Here is a 22,598-nt window from a genome sequence, read left to right on the forward strand (position 1 = left end):
AGGGGAAGGCATTTGCCCAAGCTGGCCCAAGAATCCCGTGTCTCAGGACAGACAAGAAGGGGGGCGGGGCGGGGGAGGGAACAGAGGCACCAAGAAGGGAAAGGACTTGCCCAGGGTCACTTTTGCCAGAAGCTGGGAATGGGCAACAGGGGATGATCACTTGCTGATTACCTGTTCTGTTCATTCCTTTTGGGGCACCTGGCTTTGGCCACTGTCAGTAGACAGGATACTGGGCTAGATGGACCTGTGGTCTGGCTCAGTAAGGCCGTTCTTATGTAGGGTCAGTGGAGCTGGGACCAGAACCCAGGAGTCCTGAGTACACTGGATCATACTGTTTCCCAAGTTGTGTTGCTTCCCCCTAGTGGTCACCTGGTTTAAGCGCTTCATTCTCAGGGGTTGAAGAGACTTGATCACAGTCATATTAAAAAGCTAGGCACTGTGGGAGGTTCTCCCTAATATTTGCCATGAGTCACTGATGGTTCTCTAAGTTGATCATAAACAAGCCACAGAGCTATTTTACTGGGCATTCACCCATAAAGAAGCCCTGTGTCCACACACAGCAAACAGAGGCACAAGGCATGTTGTACAAGCTTCACTGAAACACTTAGTTTATAGCTATCAGAAGCCAAAGTACACACAGATTTGAAAGGAAGGGATTGTGGTTAAGTGCCCGGTACGGCAGGGCCCCCAATCTTGGCCAGGGCCCAGGCAGCGCCTGGCGCAACAGGGGCCCTGCTCCATGACTAGGGTTCCTAGACTCTAGTGGAATACAAATAATTATTAGTATTTTAGAAAGCGTGCCATGGGGCCCAGTGGCCTAAGGACAGCCCTGTCTCAGATGTTCTATAAGCCCCTTGAAATAAAACCTTGTCCCCAGGCTGGATTGGTGGAGGTGGTGGGATGGGAAGGGGGTTTTACCTTTACACTGATTCTACTGCAGCCATTAGTATGCTGCCGGACGCTGGAACAGTATTAATCTCAAACCAGCTCTGCAGCTAATTCCTTTATATTGCTGCATTAGGAGGCAGGAGACCTGCTACATTCCTGACACGCCTGTTAGGTGGCACAAATAAGAGGCTGATCATTGCACAACAGTCAATATCCCAGGCCCCACTCAAAAGGCAGCGTGGTCTAGTGGATGGGCACGGAGCTAGAAGCCTGGACACTGGGTTCTGTTCCCAGCTCTGCTACTGGCCTTGGGCAAATACCTTCAGCCCGTAGGTTCGCCCATTGTCTATTCATGTAGTGAGCTCTTCAGGCCAGAGACTGGCTCTCTCTGTGCAGCACCTGGCACAAAGTGGCCCCAGTCTTGGTTAATGGCCTCTAGGCACCAGAGGAATACAGATTAGTAACAGTTCCCCCAGCAGTTCCCATGCTGTATGTATTCAAATGGGTGCCTTCAAAGATGCCTTGCTACAGTCTGCATTCCAGTCCATAGCCCCCCTCCTAACCGCGGCTGACAGCTGTGTACTCTATCAAAGACAGCCACTGGTAAACACAGCAGCTTGGGGCACACCGCATTTGCTTCAGAAACACAAGAGTAGATGTAATTGGTGGTTATTTGTATTCCAGTACTGCTAGTGGCCCTGACAGGGGCCCCCATTGTGCCGGGCGCTGCACAGACCCCGACCGAGACCAGAGTAAGCTGGCCCAGAACAAGGTATTAGGTCTCCTGCAATCTGCAAGGCCCAAACCAAAACAGAACTTGAACTCAATGGCTGCAGCATGGGTCAAAGGGCAAAGCATGAATGGTTAGTACAGAAATGTGTTTTCATCTTGTTAGGAACTAAGGTCCTGTCAAAAGAGTCCTCTGCTATCAGAAATCTCCTCCTCGTGGGGGTACTTATAGACCAGGATCAAACCACCTCTTAGCTTTGTCTTGGATAACCTAAATAGACTGTGCTCCTTTAGTCTCTGGCCTATTATTGTGCTATAGCTATGCAGGTCCATTTCCCCGTGTAGACGAGTCCTCACTTTGTTTTCCAAACCATGTATCATCCTTGTGGCTCTTCGCAGCCTCTTCAATATTCCACAAAGCGTGGACCCCAGAACCAGGCACAGAACCCAGTCCTGGCCTCCCCAGTGCTGCATACCTCCTCACTTGGGATTTCAGGTTATTCTCCAAACAACAAAGCTTGGTTTGTTCAAAATGGTAGTGACTGAAAAGCACCAACCTACCACTCTCTCTCTCTCTCACACACACACACACACACAGTCCTCCTTAACATCTAAGATGCTATTATCCCCATTGTACAGACAGGCAGGCAAACTGAGGCAGAGACAAGCTAAATTACTTGACCAAGGTCACACAGCAAATCTGCAGCAGAGCAGGGAACTGAACCCAGGTCAGCCAAGTCCCAGTTGCTGGACCATCCTTCCGCTTCAGAATAACATTTTCAGCTACCAAACATGAGCCAACAAGCAGAAAAACAGAGTAAAGATGGAAAGGCAGCCAAGTGGAGCAGCAAGTCACTCCGTACTCCCCTCCACAGAGTTTCCCTTTAGTTAGGTTGACCTGGAGCTTCCTCTAATGACATTTTTCAATGACCTTTTCCTGCTTTCTTGAGCCCTGCTTAAAATTTGCAAATCATTCGCCCTGGAAATGGCTTTCTAGCATACACATTTCTTTAAAGGCCTTGTGCGGGCTAGGAAGAGTGCTGGGCTTCGCTAACACATGCTAGCTAAACCCCAGTTAGAGCCCCTGCTAGGGAAAGAGGTTAGCACCTAGAGCGAGATTTTAGGCGACAACCCGACCAGTCACACTTGAGATAAAAGATTTTAACCTTACATCTGCCTGAGAAGAAAGGCTGAGGTTCAGCTGGGTTTAGCTAGCATATGTTAGCAAAGCACATCTAAACTTGATCTCTCAGCCTAGTCAAGGCAAGGCCTTGTCAATGCAAATTTACGGGCACGTTTTGCATGTTGCGACGGCCCAAGCATCTCCAAAGGAAATCAAAGCGTGCTAAGTTCCACAACGCAACACCCCGCCCGCCGGCAGATGCCTCTTACCTCTGCCAAGGCTGCAAGTTGACCCAACAGCTGAGTTGAACCCTTCTCAGTGCGAGAGAGGAAATGCAATCAGCCTGTGGCTCAGAGGTGCACAAAGGTGGTAGGCTGCATAGTGGCTAGCCTATTACCTGCCTCCTAGGTAATCCCCTCTCAATGGAGCTGCTTGGAGGCTGTTTGCAGGAATTCCAGGGCTAATGATTTGCAAGTTTTAAGCAGGGGGCTGAAGAGGCCACTGGAGCAGTAAAGGACACCCAGAGATTGCATCAGGCTAGAGGAAGCTCCAAGTCAACCTAGCTACAAGGAAACTATATGAAGGGGCGTTCCAACAAATTGTGTGAATTTAAAGCAGATTAACTATTCGGGATTAGCTCCCTGTGTGGACTGTTCTTACTCTGAATTAGTTTAAACAACTCCCAATGACTAATAGTGAATCAATCGGACACAGCAGCCCCACCCTGCAGCAATGACAGCAGGAACTCTGCACTGCGGCCGCCCGGCCGAGAGGAGCAGGTAGAGCTCCGTGCTAGTTCTGCTCAAGATAACACACTAAAAGGAGCAGCGTGGCCACGCAGGACAAGCAGCGGCCTGGGCTAGCCACCCGAGTACAAATCGCCCAACCCCTTGGGTGCCTACCTGAGCGGCTAACCTGAACTGCCGCCCGTGCAGCCACAGCCACGGCCATGTGGCTACTTTTAGCACAGCTAGTACTTGACTGTCTACCCACGTGGGGAAGCACACTCCCAGCCGCAGAGGACACAAACTCTCAGTGAGTCAGGGCAGACTGACATTAATTCACTTAGTTACAAGCTAATAGTTACCTTTATCTCCCGGTGAAAGATTGCATATTTCAATCATGGCTGATTACACCTAGGAGATCATTCACTGTATTTTTCTAACATCTGCCTTTTTTTTTTTCCTCTCCTCTTCGTTTCTATTTCTCCTGCTTCTGTGAAGTCTCTCTAGAAGGATCCCTCACCCTGCCACTCGTCTCCTCTAGACCTCTCTTTCTATTCATCTTCATTCCTAAAACAGAAAGACACAATGATTTTTTTGTAATTTCATTTAACATGTAGTTGGGGTGACCCATTTGTATTCCCTTCCCGTCTGCATTACTATAATTGATCGGGAAAAAACAATGACATTTTCCCCTCAAGGAACTTTGGACAAGAAAGTCTTTACATAACTTCACAGATTCTAAGCCAGAAGGAACCATTAGGTCAACCGGTCTGACCTCCTGCATACCACAGGTCATTTATTTTCACCCTGATACCCATCTATTAAGCCCAAACATTTTAGTTAGACTAGTCTCCTGAGGACTGAAATGCTTTAAAGATTGGGGGCGGGATGGGGGAAATCTGGTCTACCTACGCGAAGTTCCGAACCAATTCAAAATAAACATTTGGGTGTCAACTCCCATTTTTGTTTGTTTTGTTTTTTAAAAAAGACCACCACCAAATTTAGTAGTGCATGTTAATGCTGAATTGTAACTTTGCCTTAATAAAAAGTTATTTTTATTAACCAACATTTTAAGTCAACGTGAAAGAAACCTTGTTTCTAGTCACCATTTTGATTACAGCATCATTTCATTTTTTGGGGAGGTTTCAACAAAACCCAAAGCATTTTAAGTCAAAATTATTTTCTCTACTTGACATTTCAACCAGATAGTGTCATTTTGTGTTAGGAGGATTTTTAATGGAAAAATGAAAGGACATTTTCAGTCAAAATTTGTACTATAAATCATTTTGTTTCAGCGTTGTTGCTGCTGGGTTTTGGTTTTTTGGGGTTGGTTGGTTGTTTATTGGTGTTTTGGTTTCAACCATAATGACATTTTACATAAAAAAAACTTGCTTCTACTCAACATTTTGATTAACGCGTCATTTCAAGGGTCTGTGGTTTTTAAAAACAAACGCACCTAAATGGAATTTAAGTCAAAACAAAATAACAATTCTCCTTTCAACTGAAGTGTAACATTTTCATTTGCTTTTAATTAACGTTTTTAAAAAACAACATGAGATTTTTAAGGCAAAACTAATGTTTTTCTTTTCAAATCTTGACTTGTTTGGTTTCCCCTGTGGGGAATTTAATTTCATTTTTCATTCAAATTGACATTTCCTGTGAAAAGTGTCCAGTTTTGATTGTTCAGCAAAAAAGCTTTCCACAGGAAAAAATTCTGATTAACTCTCTTTCTTGCTCCTCGTAATGCAGCGTGATTCTTTGTCTCCCTCTAGTGGCCAAAGTATGTATATAAGCTAGAGCCTCTGAGCTAATGGATCTGGTTCTTTGACTAAGTGGCTCAACTGTTTCCAGACTGCAAGTCCTTTTTTCCCATGCCAGGGGTCCATTCAACCAGGACTCTCTCCTTTTTGAGGGCACAACCCACAGGTTTCAAATCTATACTTTAAAATACAATTCATGCTTTAAGATCCAGTGGTCCCAGGTTCACTCAACCAGGGGCATTGTTACAATGGGTTCTTTCTTTGTTCCGTGTAACCATCACCCCCCGGACAACTGGCAGCCCCCCTTCCTATCACTTTCAGTGGGTTTGTTAGGAGTCCCTGTTTGGCCCTATAATAGGAAGTTGGTGAACTATTCTGATGCAGGAGCTAGAATAGACTCCAGCTCACCGTGCCACAGCTGAATGGTGCAGAGAAACTTCAGGGTTCAAACCAGCACAGCTGACACCAATGCATCCTTTCACGTCATTTTGAAGAGTAGATTGTCCCTTTAAATTCAGAGCAGTTATAACTTGGGTTCCTCATGCTCCCATTCTCCTCTAGGGGCCAGACTACCCCCGCCCGCATGATGCCCCATGGCCATGGACTCCCATGGTGTACTGCCTCCCCTCTCCAAGAGGGGGAACCATGGTACATCATGGGAGATGTAGTCTGACCAGCGTGCTCAGCCTATAGAGGAGAACTGGAACATGAGACATATGAACTACAGCTCCCATGAGGCATCATGACAATATTTCAATAGAGATTTTCAGTCCTAGAATTTTCACCAAAAAAGGGAGAATTTCCCACAGGACCCCTCTCCCACTTGCCAATTTTCTAGTCTCGTCACTGGCTCAAGGTACAGGCATGCATTAGGAGCATTAGAGCAAGCTAAGCATGGCTCTGCTGAGCTTAGAAGGGCCTGGGAAAGGACCTAGTTACCCCAGTGAGTGAGCACAAGTTGCACTGCTGGATGGCTGTATTAAACGGGCAGCGCTTTCCTGCCCTGCAAACTGGATGAGGAGTCACTAATCTACCCCTTGGCCCTGAGCACTGAAGAAAATTAAAGAGGGCTAACTTCTGACCTTTGCTGAGTGGGTCAAACACAGCGGGTGGCTTGAACCTGATCTCTCGCAGTTTGCTGTTGCCAAGATTCCCTGCTGGCCAGACTCTTTCACCAAGCTGTCGTCGTCGGCAACTGACCCAGAGCAGGGGAGAGGCAATGAGCGCGCACTACATTTTTTGCTAGCTAAAATCCTAGTATTAACATGTTTCTATCTTAGATCCTAAAAAAGGGTCCCTCAGCTAAGCCCCTTGCCCACTGTAATTGTACACATGCTCCCCCGCCCTGTGAGGCAGGGAGGTGGTGTTATCCTATTTTTACACATGGCAAAACCCAGGCACAGAAAGACTATGGGCTTGTCTAGACCACAAATGCTTTACCAGTGTCACGGAGTCACCGGGCGGTGCTCTGGAGCTACTCCATACGAAGCCAGTCAGGACTCTGGGGGAGCCTCCTCTCTCTGAGCACATTGTCACCAGGGCAAGAAGCTTCCACAGCTTCGACCTTCCTGGGTCTCACCTCGGAGCATTCAGCATCCCCTTCCTCCCAGTGTGCTTCCCGCAGCGAGTCCGCCCGGGCGGGGTTCCTGGGGAAGCCAGAGAGCCCTGCACCCCCATCCCTTACAGTCAGCAGGGACTCTCAGCCAGCATGTAGAACACAAGGGTTTATTAGCTGACAGGAATACAGCGTAGAACAGAGCGTGCTATCACAGAAATCTGTGACTTTCAGCCAAGTTCATCTTGAGGAGTCCTGGGCCAGACGGCATGGACTCCCCCTCTTCCAGTCCCTCAAGCAGAATGCCCAACTTCCAGCGACCAGACCTCCGACACACCCCTTGCTCCTCCTCCTCCTCCTCTTTGGCCTGCTTCCCAGGCAAAAGGTGTCACCTGGTCGCACCCCCCTCCTGGGTCTCAGGTTATGAAGGGCACTGCCACAGCATACGTGCAGTCCACTGGGCAGCCTTACCTGCTCTGAGGGCCTCAGCAAAAATCACACCCAATTCCCACCACTGAAATATTGGTGCAGTACACAGGGAAACGGAGGTACACACAGTACTAGTATAGGACAGTAAGACTCACATGCAACATAAGATGAATAAAACCCCACTTCGTCACAACCAGCATAGTTACACCAGGATCACTACGCCAGCAAAGCCGCGTCGTGGAGATGCAGCGTAAGCCAACAGGCGTTCTTCTGCTCTTCTTCACCGCCCTGGACGTTATCTATGCCAACAGAAGCCCTCTTCTGTTGGTATATTTGAGTTTGCCCCGGAGGGTTTGCCAGCCTAGCTCTGTTGGCTAAGGGGGGCAATCTTTTCACACTCCTAGCCGACATAACTATGCCGACAAAGCTTGGTAGCATAGAATCATAGAATCATAGAATATCAGGGTTGGAAGGGACCCCAGAAGGTCATCTAGTCCAACCCCCTGCTCAAAGCAGGACCAATTCCCAGTTAAATCATCCCAGCCAGGGCTTTGTCAAGCCTGACCTTAAAAACCTCTAAGGAAGGAGATTCTACCACCTCCCTAGGTAACGCATTCCAGTGTTTCACCACCCTCTTAGTGAAAAAGTTTTTCCTAATATCCAATCTAAACCTCCCCCATTGCAACTTGAGACCATTACTCCTCGTTCTGTCATCTGCTACCATTGAGAACAGTCTAGAGCCATCCTCTTTGGAACCCCCTTTCAGGTAGTTGAAAGCAGCTATCAAATCCCCCCTCATTCTTCTCTTCTGCAGACTAAACAATCCCAGCTCCCTCAGCCTCTCTTCATAAGTCATGTGCTCTAGACCCCTAATCATTTTTGTTGCCCTTCGCTGGACTCTCTCCAATTTATCCACATCCTTCTTGTAGTGTGGGGCCCAAAACTGGACACAGTACTCCAGATGAGGCCTCACCAGTGTCGAATAGAGGGGAACGATCACATCCCTCGATCTGCTCGCTATGCCCCTACTTATACATCCCAAAATGCCATTGGCCTTCTTGGCAACAAGGGCACACTGTTGACTCATATCCAGCTTCTCGTCCACTGTCACCCCTAGGTCCTTTTCCGCAGAACTGCTGCCTAGCCATTCGGTCCCTAGTCTGTAGCGGTGCATTGGATTCTTCCATCCTAAGTGCAGGACCCTGCACTTATCCTTATTGAACCTCATCAGATTTCTTTTGGCCCAATCCTCCAATTTGTCTAGGTCCTTCTGTATCCTATCCCTCCCCTCCAGCGTATCTACCACTCCTCCCAGTTTAGTATCATCTGCAAATTTGCTGAGAGTGCAATCCACACCATCCTCCAGATCATTTATGAAGATATTGAACAAAACCGGCCCCAGGACCGACCCCTGGGGCACTCCACTTGACACCGGCTGCCAACTAGACATGGAGCCATTGATCACTACCCGTTGAGCCCGACAATCTAGCCAGCTTTCTACCCACCTTATAGTGCATTCATCTAGCCCATACTTCCTTAACTTGCTGACAAGAATACTGTGGGAGACCGTGTCAAAAGCTTTGCTAAAGTCAAGAAACAATACATCCACTGCTTTCCCTTCATCCACAGAACCAGTAATCTCATCATAAAAGGCGATTAGATTAGTCAGGCATGACCTTCCCTTGGTGAATCCATGCTGACTGTTCCTGATCACTTTCCTCTCATGTAAGTGCTTCAGGATTGATTCTTTGAGGACCTGCTCCATGATTAGCATAGACTAAGCCCAAGTGACTTGCCCACATACAAAAGCTGGACTTCTGCACCGGTACAGTTAAACCAGTACAATCCTCCAGCTCCAGTGTGTGGACTGAATATGACAGTGCTTATAACAGTACAGCTCACGTCAGTATGGGAAGGGAAGTAAGCCACTTTATACCACTCTCTGGAGTCCACGGCTGGGGGAGGTGTTAATATTAGAGATGTAAAATGTTAAACGGTTAACCAGTCAACCGGTAAGCATTAGGCTTACCGTTAACCAACCTTAACAGTTTACCCCCTGCACGCCGGCCAGAGGGACCCCAGTCCTGGCCACCCTGGGCCAGCCAACCAGAGGGGCCCCAGCCCTGGCCGCCCTGCGCCAGCTGGAGCAACTTCGGTTAACCGGCTAAACAATATAAGTTTAATCGTTTAAACAGTTAACTTTTTAAACAATATGTACATCCCTAGTTAATATAGCTTTGCTTAGAGACTGACGCAGAGGTGAGCCTGCAGAATCACTAAGAGCGGTGTGAACTACCCCATTCATCTCTGGGAACCAGGTGCAACAGTCAGCAATTATAACAGCCAGTGATTATGACCATTGTGATCATCTAGTCTGACCTCTTATATAAAGACAGGCCATAGGAATTCCTTGAATTCATAGCGGGTTGAACTAGAGCAGATCTTTTAGAAAAACATCCAGTCTTGATTTTAAAATTGGCAGGGATGGTGAATCCACCACAGCTCTTGGTAAGTTGTGCCATTGGTTAGTGACCCTCATTGTTATGCAGAGATGAGCCTGCAGAGAACCAGAGCGATAGCTTGGAGAGGTGTGAACTGGCCCATTCATCTCAGTGAAAGGTCAGCGCAGCTGCTCAGTGACCACTGGCTGTGCACAGTAAGTGCACAGTCAAACAAGCTGCTACGTTCCACCCCAGAAGCAGCTGCATGTCAGCAGCAGCTGAAGCAATGGCCATATGGCTTGTATTCCAGTTACGCATTCCCAAAGTGCCCAGGGGAATTCAAGCAAGGCAAAAGGAAGTTTATGGAGCTACATAATTGTTAGTGTAATAAGAAGCTTGTAAACTCCCACTGGCCGTGTTGGACGTGCTACAGATGGAAGAAAATTAGGTGAGTAGCCTGAGCTAAGCTGTATCTACGGTTTTCTTTTCAACCTTGTTTCCTTTGTTTTCTTCAAAAAGCCTGTTTACTGAGCAGGTTTACGCTGCAAAGGGACGCTAAAGGGGCCATTGTGCGCTGTATATTTATTGTCTTGGACTCCTGCCGATTTGCTCAGTCTGCAAATAAAAAAAGATCAGCCCCAACCGCTAGCTCTGCAAATTTAGCTCAAATGCCACACAGATTTAGCTCAAAAGCCTGCATGAAGTCCTAGGATCTAGTCCCAAGACATGAGACCTGGCTTCTGTTCCTGATTCTGTCACTGACCTTCTGTGAGAGTCTGGGCAGGTCCTTTCCCCTCACCGTGCCTTGGTTTCCCCACCATGTCTATTTAGATTATAATCCTGTTGGGGCAGGGACTGTCTCTCACGGTGCGTCTAGGCAATGCCCAATGGGATAGGGTCCTGATCTTGATTGTGGACTTTATGTGCTACCATAGTACTAGTACTAGAAGGAAATGTGTGGTCAAATAGTTAGAGCAGAGGGACAACAGGAAGTCAGGAATTTTGGGTTCTATTCCCATCTCTGGGAGTGTAGTCAAGACAGAGGCTTCAAACCCAGGCTGCTAACTTCCAATCCGCTCATGTGTTTAGAAAGCATGGTAAGCCCTGGATAAACATAGACTCTCTTTGTGACCATGGTCATGTCACTTTGCTCCATGCCTCGGTTTCCCCTATCTGTAAAATGGGGATGATATGGACCTACCTCACTGTAAGGGGAAGGCCACATTAATGAGTGCATCTAAAGCTTCTGATGAAACATGCCATAATCAACAAGTATAAACAATCCCTCAGGATTTGAGTTTGCTCAAGAATTAATTCGCTGTTAATACAAAAGGATCTTGAAAGGAACCTTTGCCTTCTTTTCAGCCAGGAGCTGCCCTCCACTGGTGAGTGGATAGAGTTGTAGTGGGAAATTCTCCTGCCTGTACTACGCAGGATACAGGGAGAGTGGATACAGCGCCCCCATTCTGACACTGCAATCTGGCTCTCCAAAATCTTAGTTTTTATTTTTTTTAAAGCCAGACGCCAGCTGTTAGAGTAAGTATAAGGGCTTGTGTACACACGGAGTTATCCTGGACTAGCTAACTGCAGTTAGCCCAGGCTCTTACAGTTGCCCCTAATATCCCTCTCCTCCAGACACACAACCAAAAGTTCAGTGGTGCTTTCAACCCAGGCTAGCAGGCCTGGCTGGGTGCTGCTTCACTCAGCCTGGTGACTCACCCACTTGCAGTGAGGATACAGGCTAAATCACTCGAGTGCAGATAGTCCAATGCCTTCCGACAAGTCCCCCCATCCGCTCAGAAGGACAGGCAAGTTCTCCCGCAATTCACCAGGAAAGAACTCAGAGTGGCTCCGCTCTCTCGAGCGCAAAGAAGCTTGGCATGTTCCCCCAGAGACGTGCTAGCCACACAGAAGGGGGAGTGTGGCACCAGTAAGTCAAGGACACAGAAATTCAGGAACAGCTTTGCAGCATGGCTGCTCACACCTAGGCGCTGATCCCTCTCGTTAACTCTGCAGTGGCGACTTGCCCTTTGTGGCTTGGAGACCACGCCAGTTACTGTGCCTACAGGGGTCGATAGAACACTCCTAGTGGCAGGATATCAGTCCCGTATCTTCGGGGTGGGTTATTGTTCCCCACATCAAAACAATGTAACAGAGGCAGCATGGCCCAGGAGCTAGAGCACTGGGCTGGAGAGTTGGGTTCTATTCCCAGGTCGGCCACTGACTCATTGGTGACTTTGGGCAGGTCGCATCACTGCTGGGTGCCTCAGTTTCCCCATCTGTCAAATAGAGATAATGATACTTTTCGTAAAGTGCTTTGTTATGGAGAACACTATATACTAGCTATACATGTGAGGCAGGGCAATGCCATTAGCCTCTGCTATTTTACAGGTAGGAAACTGAGGCACAGGAGGCTAAGTGATTTGCCCAAGATCACAGAGGAAGTCTGTGGGCAGAACTGGAAATTGAACCCAAGTTTCCCACCACCCAGGCAAACACCCTAGTCACTAACCCACTCTACCACTCTGCCTCCTACTATCAGACAGTGCCCTGTAGCTCCTCTCCCCACAGGTCCCAGGCTTCCCCCCCTAACTGAGCTGGAAGCACTCTTTTATACTCCCAGGAGCAGCCAGTCATGTGGTCCCCATCCCTAGTCTGGGCTGATGAGCTTGCCCCCCAAAAAACTATTCTTAAAGGGACCATTCCTCAGAACAGGGCTGTCTGACCCCAAAGCCACCCACCCTCCTGTTGCTCTTACAGGGGTAGACCAGCCTGTTACAGCCTCTATGGAATTCCCACTGGAATTCCCAGCTAAGCTCCTTGCTCATCTCCCAGCCCTTCTGACTTCCCCCACATGATCCACAGTCAATGGAACCTACCTCCAGGCTTTGGTTTGCCTCCCAACTGCTGGGGAGGGGAGAACCCAAGAGTCCTGATGCCTGCCCTACCCACCAGACTCCACTGCACTCCCTAGAAACAGAACCCAGGAGCCTAGACTCCCAGTTCTCTGCTCCAAACACTAATCAACCCTCCCAGAGCCGGTTATAGAACCTAGCAGCTCTGAATCCCAGCCACACCCTCCTCCACTCTTCTCCCAGAGTCAGATAGAACCCGGGAGTCCTGACTTCCAGTCCCCCGGCTCTAACCCACTAGACCCCTCCCAGAGCCAGGGATTGAACCCAGAACTCTTGAGTCCCAGCCTGCTACTCTACTCACTGATCAATGAAGATTTGTGATGGAGGGAATGCACCTCGCTAATGCAAACATACTGGCTTTGCTTGCTGGAGAGGCAGTGCCCATACTCCTAGATTGCATTGAGCAGTCATGCATCTTAAAGTAATCTAAGCCTATGTCCTGTGATGTGTCATTCCATAGTCTTCTTGAAAATATGCTTTTGATATGAATATGACATAACAGAGATATACTTTATGCAAGATGGCTCATGTGAGATATCATTGGAAAGGTTATGATTTACTGAATGCGATTATCCTATTTGTATGCATGTATCATTTCTGTAACTGAAATTAGGAATATTGACTATGTATCTGTATTTCAAAACGCCCTCTGCTAACACTTCAGGTACAACAATGGAAAAGCCCGACAGTGCTGATGGCCCATCAGCGATGACAATGGACTGTGAAAGAGTTTAGTCGTCCTGTGAATCCTGGGTCTGTCTGTGAAGAATGGCTACACAGGCCCTCCCACCAGATACTGGGATTTTCCACGAGAAGGGTGTGTGTGTGCGTGTGTGAGTGTGAGTCAAACTAGGAAACAAAGGACGCCCACTTTATGCAAAATCCTATTTAAGGGTGGGGAGTGAGGTAATCCAGGACATCAATTCTCCCCTGCTACCCCACCCAAGATGACTGCTGGAAACAACTAAGACTGAATTGGGGGGAAGAACTGAACCTAGGGTGACCAGATGAAACGGACAAAATATCGGGACACATGCAAAAAAAAAACCAGAGCGGAGTTGCAGAAGCAAAAAAAAGAAAACCGCTGGAGCGGCCAAAGCCGGTGCATCAGTCGGGACGTGGGCCAAAGAACTAAAAATCAGGATGTCTGGTCACCCTAACTGAACCCAGGCTGGAAGGGCGTTGGGCCTGTAAAGATTATTAGAACCACATTTAGGGGAAGAACTTGCATGTAACCAGTTTCTTTAAGCTTTATTTCTTTAAGCAGTATTAAGTTTAGTGTGCGTGCTCTGTTTTATTTTTTTTGTAATCTGCCTTGTTCTGTCTGCTACCTCCTTAACTACTTAAAATACACCTGTTACAGCGAATACATTTATTTCCGGTTTACAATATAACCCAGTTTATGTGATTTCTATCAGGGGGGAGGGGGAGAAGTTGTGCATACCCTCCTCCAAATTGAGGGAAGAGGTGAATTTCATATAATTTTGGGTTTGTACTCCAAGGGGGGTGGACGGTGGACATCTTGGTGCTGTGGCAAGTCCCTTAAGCTGAGCCTTCTCAGAGCGGATCTCTGGCTCTCTGTGCAGCTGGGTGTGGCCCTGCCTGTGTGCTAGGCTGGAAAAGGCTGGGGAAGCCTAACCCAGCAAGGACAGCTAAAAGGGGACCCAGGCCGGCAGAACAGTCTGACTCAGTGGTGTCCCAGCACACCAGGTGACACCCCCGGAGGTCCAACCTGCCATATGTCCACTGACACAAACGGGACTGTAGATCAACAGCACAACTCATTGGCCTGACACACAAATCATAACAGCCGTACCTAAAGTCTCTGCCTGAGATCAAGGCCCCCGGTCACTCCGGGTGCATACACACCCTCACTGATATCACTCTGGGCCTTGCAGACAGAGACAGTCCCTGCCCTGAAGAGCTCACAGTTTCTGTTTATAAGAACAAGCTACATCAGTATAAGGCACCTTTATACTGGAATCACAGCATCTGCACAATGGAGGTTGGACCAATGCTGTTCAAGAGAGACAGAATCTGTGTGTACAGCCACACTTAAATGGAAGTGTCCCTGTGTGGGGCATGGGATCCTTTAACTGGTTCAAATACTTCTCGCAGCTAAAGGAATCAGAGCACAAAAAACAAGGCTAAAGCCCGAATCAGTACTTTGCAACAAAGATCTCATTCTTCTAAATCTCCCAGGGCTGTGCATGGCTGCAGTATTAAAGGACTGAGCTGGAGCAGATGAAAGCAGGAGAACGTCTGAAGCTTCAGACACAAGGCATGGCCAGAACACCATTAAATTTAAGCAGAATAAAGAGCTCTGCTGTGTGAACGACATAAACGGAGCCCTGCTGCTCCCAGAAATATACGCAGTCCGATTCATGCTGCTTTAGCGAGCTGCCTACCAGCTGCCTCTGATCTGCTCTTTGTTGCAGTGCCCCAGGACAGAGCTTTCTGCTGCTTCTCTTTGGGGATTTCCACATTTTTCAGAAAGCACCGAGCACTTGCTCTTGGAAAAACAGGCCCTTTTAAGGAGGCCGAGGATGAGCAAAGCCCTGAGATTGAGATACTCCAAAATCGCTAGTCATGTCTGAAAATCCTGCCCTCTCTCTCTAGGAGTTTAGCGGCAGCTCCCTATCAGTTCAGGTGGAAGCCTCACTGATCCCAGATCAAGGAAGTCTGTCTATGACTAGCAGTATAGCAGCACCTAGGGCCCTGACCAAGATTGGGGCCCAGTTCCTCTAACCACTAAATACCACTTCTGTTCCGAGATCTGGAAGAGAAGTGGGGTGAAGTTGTTAGATCGGGGGCTAGAAGTCAGGACTCCGGGGTTCTATTCCCAGTTCTGAGATGAGTTGCCAGAACAGAAGTGACTAGGAGTCCAAGATAATTAGGTACAAATAATAATTAGATTAAAAGCCCTTTGGGGCAGGGATCATTTTTTTGTTTTGTGTTTGAACAGCCCCTAGCACTGTGGGGGCCTGGTCTGTGACTACGGCACATAGGCACCATAGTAATACAAATAATAAATAATAATAATAGGACTCCCAGGTTCTACTTCAAAGTCTGGGGCGTTAGTGGGTTCTAGTGGTTAGAGCAGGGGACCTGAGGGTCCAGGACTCCTGGCTTCTATGCTTGGCTCTAGAAATAGAGTGGGGTCTAGTGATTAGAGTTTGGGGGCTGAAAGTCAGGACTCTCACCTCTGACAGTCAGAGAATTTGGACAGCAAAACCCACTGCTCTGAGAATTGAGTGTAAAGCCCTGCCCCATAATGCAAGGCATTCAGAGACCTTTGGCCGAGAGGAGCTAGGGAATGTGTTAGCATGGGACAAGGCTTGCTCCTTCCTTGTGACTTTCAATCTTCCACCACCATCCACAGCAGCTCCCCTTTGTTGGGAAGCACTTAACCAATCACAGTTAATGCATCCCCAGTCAGTCTTCAAATTAATTTCTTGAATTAATGTAAAGAGTAAATGAAATGACTGTCCCCAAGCCATCCATGTGCTGGGATTCTGGCATGGGCTGCAGCTAAGCAGGGTTGAGCGTGGGTGGTACGTGGATGGGAGACCATGACTGCTTGTTCCTCTGGTACCGTGCTGTCCCCAGTGCAGTGCTAGAGAGCGCTGTGCAGCTGGGAGGGGCTCAGTAGGGAGCGCTCTCCCCGAGATAGTGCTGATTCTCTGCGCTGTAGTTTTAACCCCCACCCCGGTAATTAAGCAAGATCAGCATTATAACCCTGCCCGGGGGTGACCTCGCCTTGTGTGGACACAGCTTATATCAGCAAAACTGAAATAAGGTATAGCAGCAAAAGTGCAGCAGTGCTGGTATAATTGCATCTGGGCTAGTGGCTTTTCCTGGCACAGTTCCATTAGTCACAAATCACCTCACCACACCCTCAACCATTAGGATACTGGAGGGACTCACGGGGAGGTTATGCAGGGACGAGGTGGGGGCCCCCCCATGTGTGGTTATGGGCTGTTCCAGCAGAAGTCTGTAGTGTAGAACTGGCCTACGACTACCAGTGCTTTGTCTTCACTCTGTTTTACAACAGGAAAGCGACCTTGTATTAGTCATCCCACAGTGAAACACAAATTGGGTTTGTTCGTTTGTTTTATGCAGTGAAGACAAAGTCTAAGGAGTTTAAGGACATGTCAACATTACAAACTTAAGTCGCCATATATTAGGTCGACTTACAGCCACTGCAGTAATTACTGCACTGGTGCATGTCCACACTACTCTCCTTCTGTCGTGGGTGCAGGTCCTCACCAGGAGCCCTTCCACTGATCTAGGAGGGGCAGCATGGGGAGCTGAGGGCCGGATCTTTCAACTCTGCCGGCAGCTCCCTGCCAGGAGCCTGGCTGCTCCACAGGCTCCTGGCAGGCTCCCCCCATCCCTCCCCCACCGCTCCCCATTCCCCACCAGGAGCGGTGTAAAGCCGCCCATGACTTCTTCCCTTCCCTCCCTCCCCGATCCCCACTGGGAGCGCAGGGGAGCCGCCCAGGGCTTTTTATCCCCAGGGAGCGGAGTCCAGCTGTCCCGAATTCTTCCCCCTCCCACCTGCTCCCCACCAGTAACCAGGCAACCTTGGCAATTTCAGGGCTCACCCAGCTGTGAAATTGACACGGCTGCCTGGCTCCTGGCAGGGAGCGGGCTGCTCAGGCTTCTCACCCCAGCCTGAGCAGAGAGGAGCTGGGCTCAAGCTGCCCGCTTTCTTGTCAATTTCACAGCTCCTGCCATGAAATTGACAAGATAGCTGATGTAAGGGACACAGTGTCTACACAAACACTACACAGACACTGTCGCCCTAACTACACCGACATAAGCCCTCGTGGAGGTGGAGTTAACATGTCGGTGTAGGGAGGAAGGCTGTAGTGTAGACCCTGACATAATTAGGTTAACATAAGCTGCCTTATGTCGACCTAATCATATAAAATAGGCCAGCCCTAAGTCTCAGCTTTGTTCCTTCGCATAGCTGAGCTGCTGGAAATCTAAAAGCTGATGAAAGCTAACTGGGCTGAAAAAGACCACAAGTGCATTTTTTTTTGATTCAACATCTGCTTCCATTGCTGGAACAAACCAAATTTCCATGAAGGCTTAAAAGTCCGGGGGATTTCCGGGGATCAGTGACTTGGAGGCCAATTAACTACTGGAGCAGCTTGCTAAGGGAGGTGGTGGAATTGTCTCACTATTTCCTTGTGCTCCCCTGTGGGTCCGTATGCATCTGCTGTCTCTTGTAAGCCCTTTGGGGCAGGGACTGTCTCTCACGGTGTCTCTGGACAGCACCCAGCACAATGGGGGCCCAAGCTTGGCCAGGGTCTGTGCAGCGCCTGACACGATGGAGGCTCTCCAATCTGTTGAGTGCTGTGCAGTGCCCAGCCTAACAGCGGCCTCGATCTCACAAGAACATTGGCACGGAAGGGACCTCCTGGGTCATCAAGTCCAGGCCCCTGCTATCACAGCCAACCATGCTTCAATCAGAGTCTGTGGAGCACCCGGCATAAAGGGCCCCCCAGTTCATTGGTACAGGCCTCTAAACACTACCCGGATGCAATAATAATTGCCTTTACCTCTCTGATTCTTCAAGATTGTGTATTTTTCCCCCACTGCCTCCAGACTCCTCCCACCTTCTCCCCAAGCCCTCCTCCCAGGCTGTCACTCTATGGGCAAGCTTGCTTCAAACTGCCTAATGCAGGGCCCGATCCTGAGAGGCACTGCATGGGAAGTGATGGGAGGGAGGGGGTCTGAGATTGTGCAGTGACTTACAGGGTTCAAGCCCAAACCTCTGAGCATTCAGCTGTATGTTAGGATTGATCCTTTTAAATGCTACTTCATTTCCAACTGCTGCAATTGAAACGTCTTTTGTTGTGAGGGTTGGAAGGCTGTGTGTGGTGTATATATGGGTGAGAGAGAGATTAAGTGTGATTAACAGACATTCCCGTGCAGATACACTGGTTTACAGCTGCAATAGTCTTATCTTATTCAAGACAATCCACTCATAGCCCGGTATATTTTTCCAGCCTTTGTATCTCTGATAGTCCATGGGGAGAGATACTAGCTTGGAGTGAAAACACAGGCATGAATCATACAGCTGCAGGAAATGTCAGTTTAGAGATGAGTAGCCCCCAGAGTCCATTAATTGCACGTTTGTTACACGAGCTAATTTAGGGAGGTTTCCAAATGTACTCACTACAAGGCAATGTAGGGGCAGTGGGTAGCCCCTGATGCTGAGCACTACACAGATACCCCTACTCTGCAACCGAGACTGGGGAGGCCCCACACCATGCTAGGTGCCACACAGACCCGTCCCTCTGACCGAGAGCAGGGGGAGCCCCTCCCCATCGTGCTGGGTGCTACATAGACACATAATGAGACAGGCCTTACTTACCCCAAAGATCTTACAGTCTAAATAAAAGAGAGAGGGGAAACTGAGGCCCCAAGAGGGGTTGCCCAAGGTCAGTGGCAGACACACTGCCAGGAATAGAACCAAGGTGTCCATACTCCCAGTTCTGGGCCCTAGCTACTACATCACACAGCCACCAAGGAGGAGTTTTGAGCTCCGATTTTAGGCCGCACGTGCGTGCAAGGAAATGACAACACCACTAACCATGTTCCATAAATCTACTTTACATGGAAGTGACACTAACTTAAGCCTTGTGGAAAATGTTAACTGACTCACTCTTGGTGCCATTTAGTACAGGAATGAATGGCAAGCATCCATCTGCCACCGCTGGCACCAAACCACTAACCCCGCCCTTGGCATCTGTTTATGTGTTTAGATTCACACACGGCCTCTCCATCACTGGGCTCTCTCTAGACTTGAATGTGCAGTTGTGCTGAAGTGTGTCATGATTTACTGCCGGTTAACATGCATCACCCAGAGCCGTACAAATAAATGGAGTTTTCAATTCAGTGGTTAAACCAGAAAAAAAATTTAAAAATTGGTTTGGGGTTGGTCAGAAATGAAATTAAAAAAAAAAATTTTTTTTTGGAGAACGGAAAAAGAAGAAAAAAAAAGTTCAAAGCAAAATGTTTCGTTTAGTTTGAGGTGTTTTTTTGAAACACCTTTTTTTTAAAAACAAAACTGAAGAAAAAATTGAAACAGTCATTTTTTTAAAAAACCAAATCAAAATTTTTTTTTTTTTAATATATTTTCCAGCTGAAACAATTTGGCTCGGCACAAATTCGTGAACCGTTTCAATCAACAACAAACCTGCATTTTATGATGAAAACAAGTTTCACCTGAAAAATTCTGTCCATCTCTATTAAACAGCACAACTGGAAATTCTAATGAGGACACTTCAAACGGCTTATTCCAAGGCTCCAGAGAACGTCATTGTGAAGCATAATGCAGACGTGTGAGAAAGGATTGTTCCCAGTCCTGGCCATGACAAACAGGACAACCCAAGATTTGTTATGAACGCCTAGAGATTGTGGCACTGGAGGTAATTCACGTTAATTAACATTTTTGCAAATGCTATCTAATAATAATACCGCCTAGCTCTTATCTAGCGCTTCTCTTCAGTAGATCTCAAAGCACTTTAGAAAGGAGGTCAATATCATTACTGGTAGCTGAAACCTCGGGCTGTCTCACAGATGTAATTCAGGAAGTCATGTGGATAAAAAAAAAAAAAAAAAAAAAGCCAAAATGGCTGAGAACTTAAACATTGGCTGGTAACAGACCACGAATCCCAGCGATGTTTGAACCTGGTGATATTCTGAACAAAGAGAGCTCTCAGCCAAGCTTGTAGCTACTTCCATCGCTTCACGCTGACTCAAGACATTCTAGACTTCACAGTGACACACAGAGTGACAATCCTGGAATCTTATTTTGAAGATTCCTATTTTACAGATGAGGAAACTGAGTCACTGACCAGGAAAGTGATGTACCTAAGGTCATCCAGCAGGCTAGTGGCGGAACCAGAAAAGAACCCGATTCCCAGTCCAGTGCTCTATCCCCTATACTAGCCTCCACTGCCTCTATACAGTCTACAAACTTGAAGCAGTACAGTCTAGTGGTTAAGGCACCAGACTAGGAGGCAGGGACTCGTGGGATCTAGCTCTAGCTCTGCCACTGATCTAATGTGGGACCTTGGATAAGACACTTCCCCTCCTTGTGCCTCAGTTTCTCCTCCCAAGCTTTGCCTATTTAGAAAGTGATTTTGGGGGGACCTGGGACGGTCTCTTGCAGTACCCAGCATGATAGGGCCCCAGTCTTTGTTGGGACCGTGTGACCCTAAGGGGAAGGAGTTTGGTGTTGTGCCAGGTACCACATAGAACCATAACAAGAGATAGCTCCTGCCCTGCAAAGCATACACTCGTAGAACCCAGGAGTCCCGAGTCCCAGTCCAGTGCTGTATCCAGTAGGTCATGTGGTTTCATTTGGTTTTGTAATTTGCCTGTCAAGGGAACTCTTTCTTTTTAAGCAACATAAAAACCAAACCAGATTATTCAGAGAAGTGATTACTCTTCCCAGACTGTAGAGAGGGAATGTAACACAGGAGCAAAGCTGAGCAGCCTTAGAAGTCAAACAAACATGTCCCCGTGAAGAGAGTTTTAGTAGGAAAAGCCAAAGAGACCTACGTTCAGGGAGCCTGCACCTCACTTCTAGTGCATTGGGATCGTGGGTGAGAAACAGGGGGCGGCGGTCTCTGATCCGAGCTGGGTTTCCAGAAGGGGAAAGGCTTTATCCTGCAGAGACAAAAGAGGAAAGTTAAGGGAAGCAAAACAACAATAAAATGAGACAGGGAGAGTTGTGCTGAGAATAGCAATTGGTGCAGAGTTGCAATTGCTGAGGGAACAGAAAACCTAGGGCTTCAGAACACAGGACTGGAAAAAACCCTCCCGAGTCAGTGAGTCCAGTCCCTGCTGTTGCAGGCAGCCATGTCATAGGCTCCTGGTCAGAAGCTTATCAATGTTTGCTTCTCTGCTCCTCCAGAATCTCCCTCCTCTCGTGGGTAGAAACCTCCTTCTCATTTCTAGCTAAAACTGATCCCTGGCCAGCTTATTCCCATTTGTTCTTGTGCCAATATTGTCCTTGAGCTTCAACAGCTCTTCTCTCCCCCTGGGATTTGCGCCCGGATGCATTTCTAGAGAGCAATCCGATCCCCTCTGAGCTTCAAGGGGAACAGACAGACATCAGATCAAGTCATCACACCAAGTGATTGGCTCATCTAGAGAGGATGGATGGTCCAGTGGTCAGGGTGCTAACCTGCAGTCTGAGAGCCCTACCTCACCACAGGCCCCATGTATGACATTGAGCAAGTCACTTTGGCACACACAGATCGGTATAACTATTCCAGTGAGAGCTGTTTCCTCTCCGACCCTTTCTCTGCTTAGGCCTGATCTAGGCACAGATTTTGTACCAGTATAACCATTTCAATTATCGGGTCTGATTTTTTTTTATTGATTTATATGTGGATTACGGTAGCGTCCAAGAGCCCTAATTATGGACCTCTGCACTAGGAGCTGTACAAACACAGAACAAAAAGATGGTCTCTGCCTCCAAAGAGCTTCCAATCAGAGGCTTGTGTACACAGCAAAATTGCCGGGCGTTAGGGATTTTGGAATAATTTCTGCAGGAGTTATTCCACAATAGCTCCCCATGTGGACGCTCTTATTTTGGAACTAGGGTGGCTTTTGATGGTTCAGTTTAATCCACTTTAGAAACAGGTTCCGGAATAAAAGCCTCCGCCCCCGGGAGTTACTCCAGAATAGACTCAAATTATAAAGCTAGATGGGACCACTATGATCATCTAGTCCGACCTCCTGTATAACACAGGCCCCACAGGACTGCCCTGAATTAATTCCTCGTTGAACTAGCATGGACCTTTTAGAAAAAACATCCAGTCTGGATTTAAAAATTGCCAGTGATGAAGAATCTGCCCCAGTCGTTGGTAAATTGCCTCAATGGTTAATAATCCTCACTGGTAAGGTTTTTTTGCCTTATTTCCAGTCTGAATTGTCGAGCTGCAGCTTCCAACCACTGGATCTTGCTAGACCTTTTCTACTAGATTGAAGGGCCTAGTATCAG

At 47.9% G+C, this 22,598-nt stretch overlaps 1 protein-coding gene across 5 annotated transcripts in view; it reads right to left on the reverse strand.

The window, feature by feature from the left end:
- PC (pyruvate carboxylase) overlaps positions 1–22,598 on the reverse strand; it is a 230,986-nt gene that overhangs the window by 168,109 nt on the left and 40,279 nt on the right. For 2 of the 5 annotated variants that reach the window (XM_074957842.1, XM_074957843.1), the window contains 2 exons: positions 21,149–21,256; positions 3,828–4,032 (listed from right to left, as the gene is read on the reverse strand). The gene's annotated coding sequence lies outside the window, so the exon portion shown is untranslated. Of the gene's footprint in view, positions 1–3,009; positions 3,131–3,827; positions 4,033–21,148; positions 21,257–22,598 lie in introns of those variants that run through there. The other 3 variants (XM_074957840.1, XM_074957841.1, XM_074957845.1) reach the window with 2 other exon arrangements.

The sequence above is a fragment of the Natator depressus genome, chromosome 7, assembly GCF_965152275.1.
Source record: "Natator depressus isolate rNatDep1 chromosome 7, rNatDep2.hap1, whole genome shotgun sequence".
Taxonomy (NCBI): Eukaryota; Metazoa; Chordata; order Testudines; family Cheloniidae; genus Natator; species Natator depressus.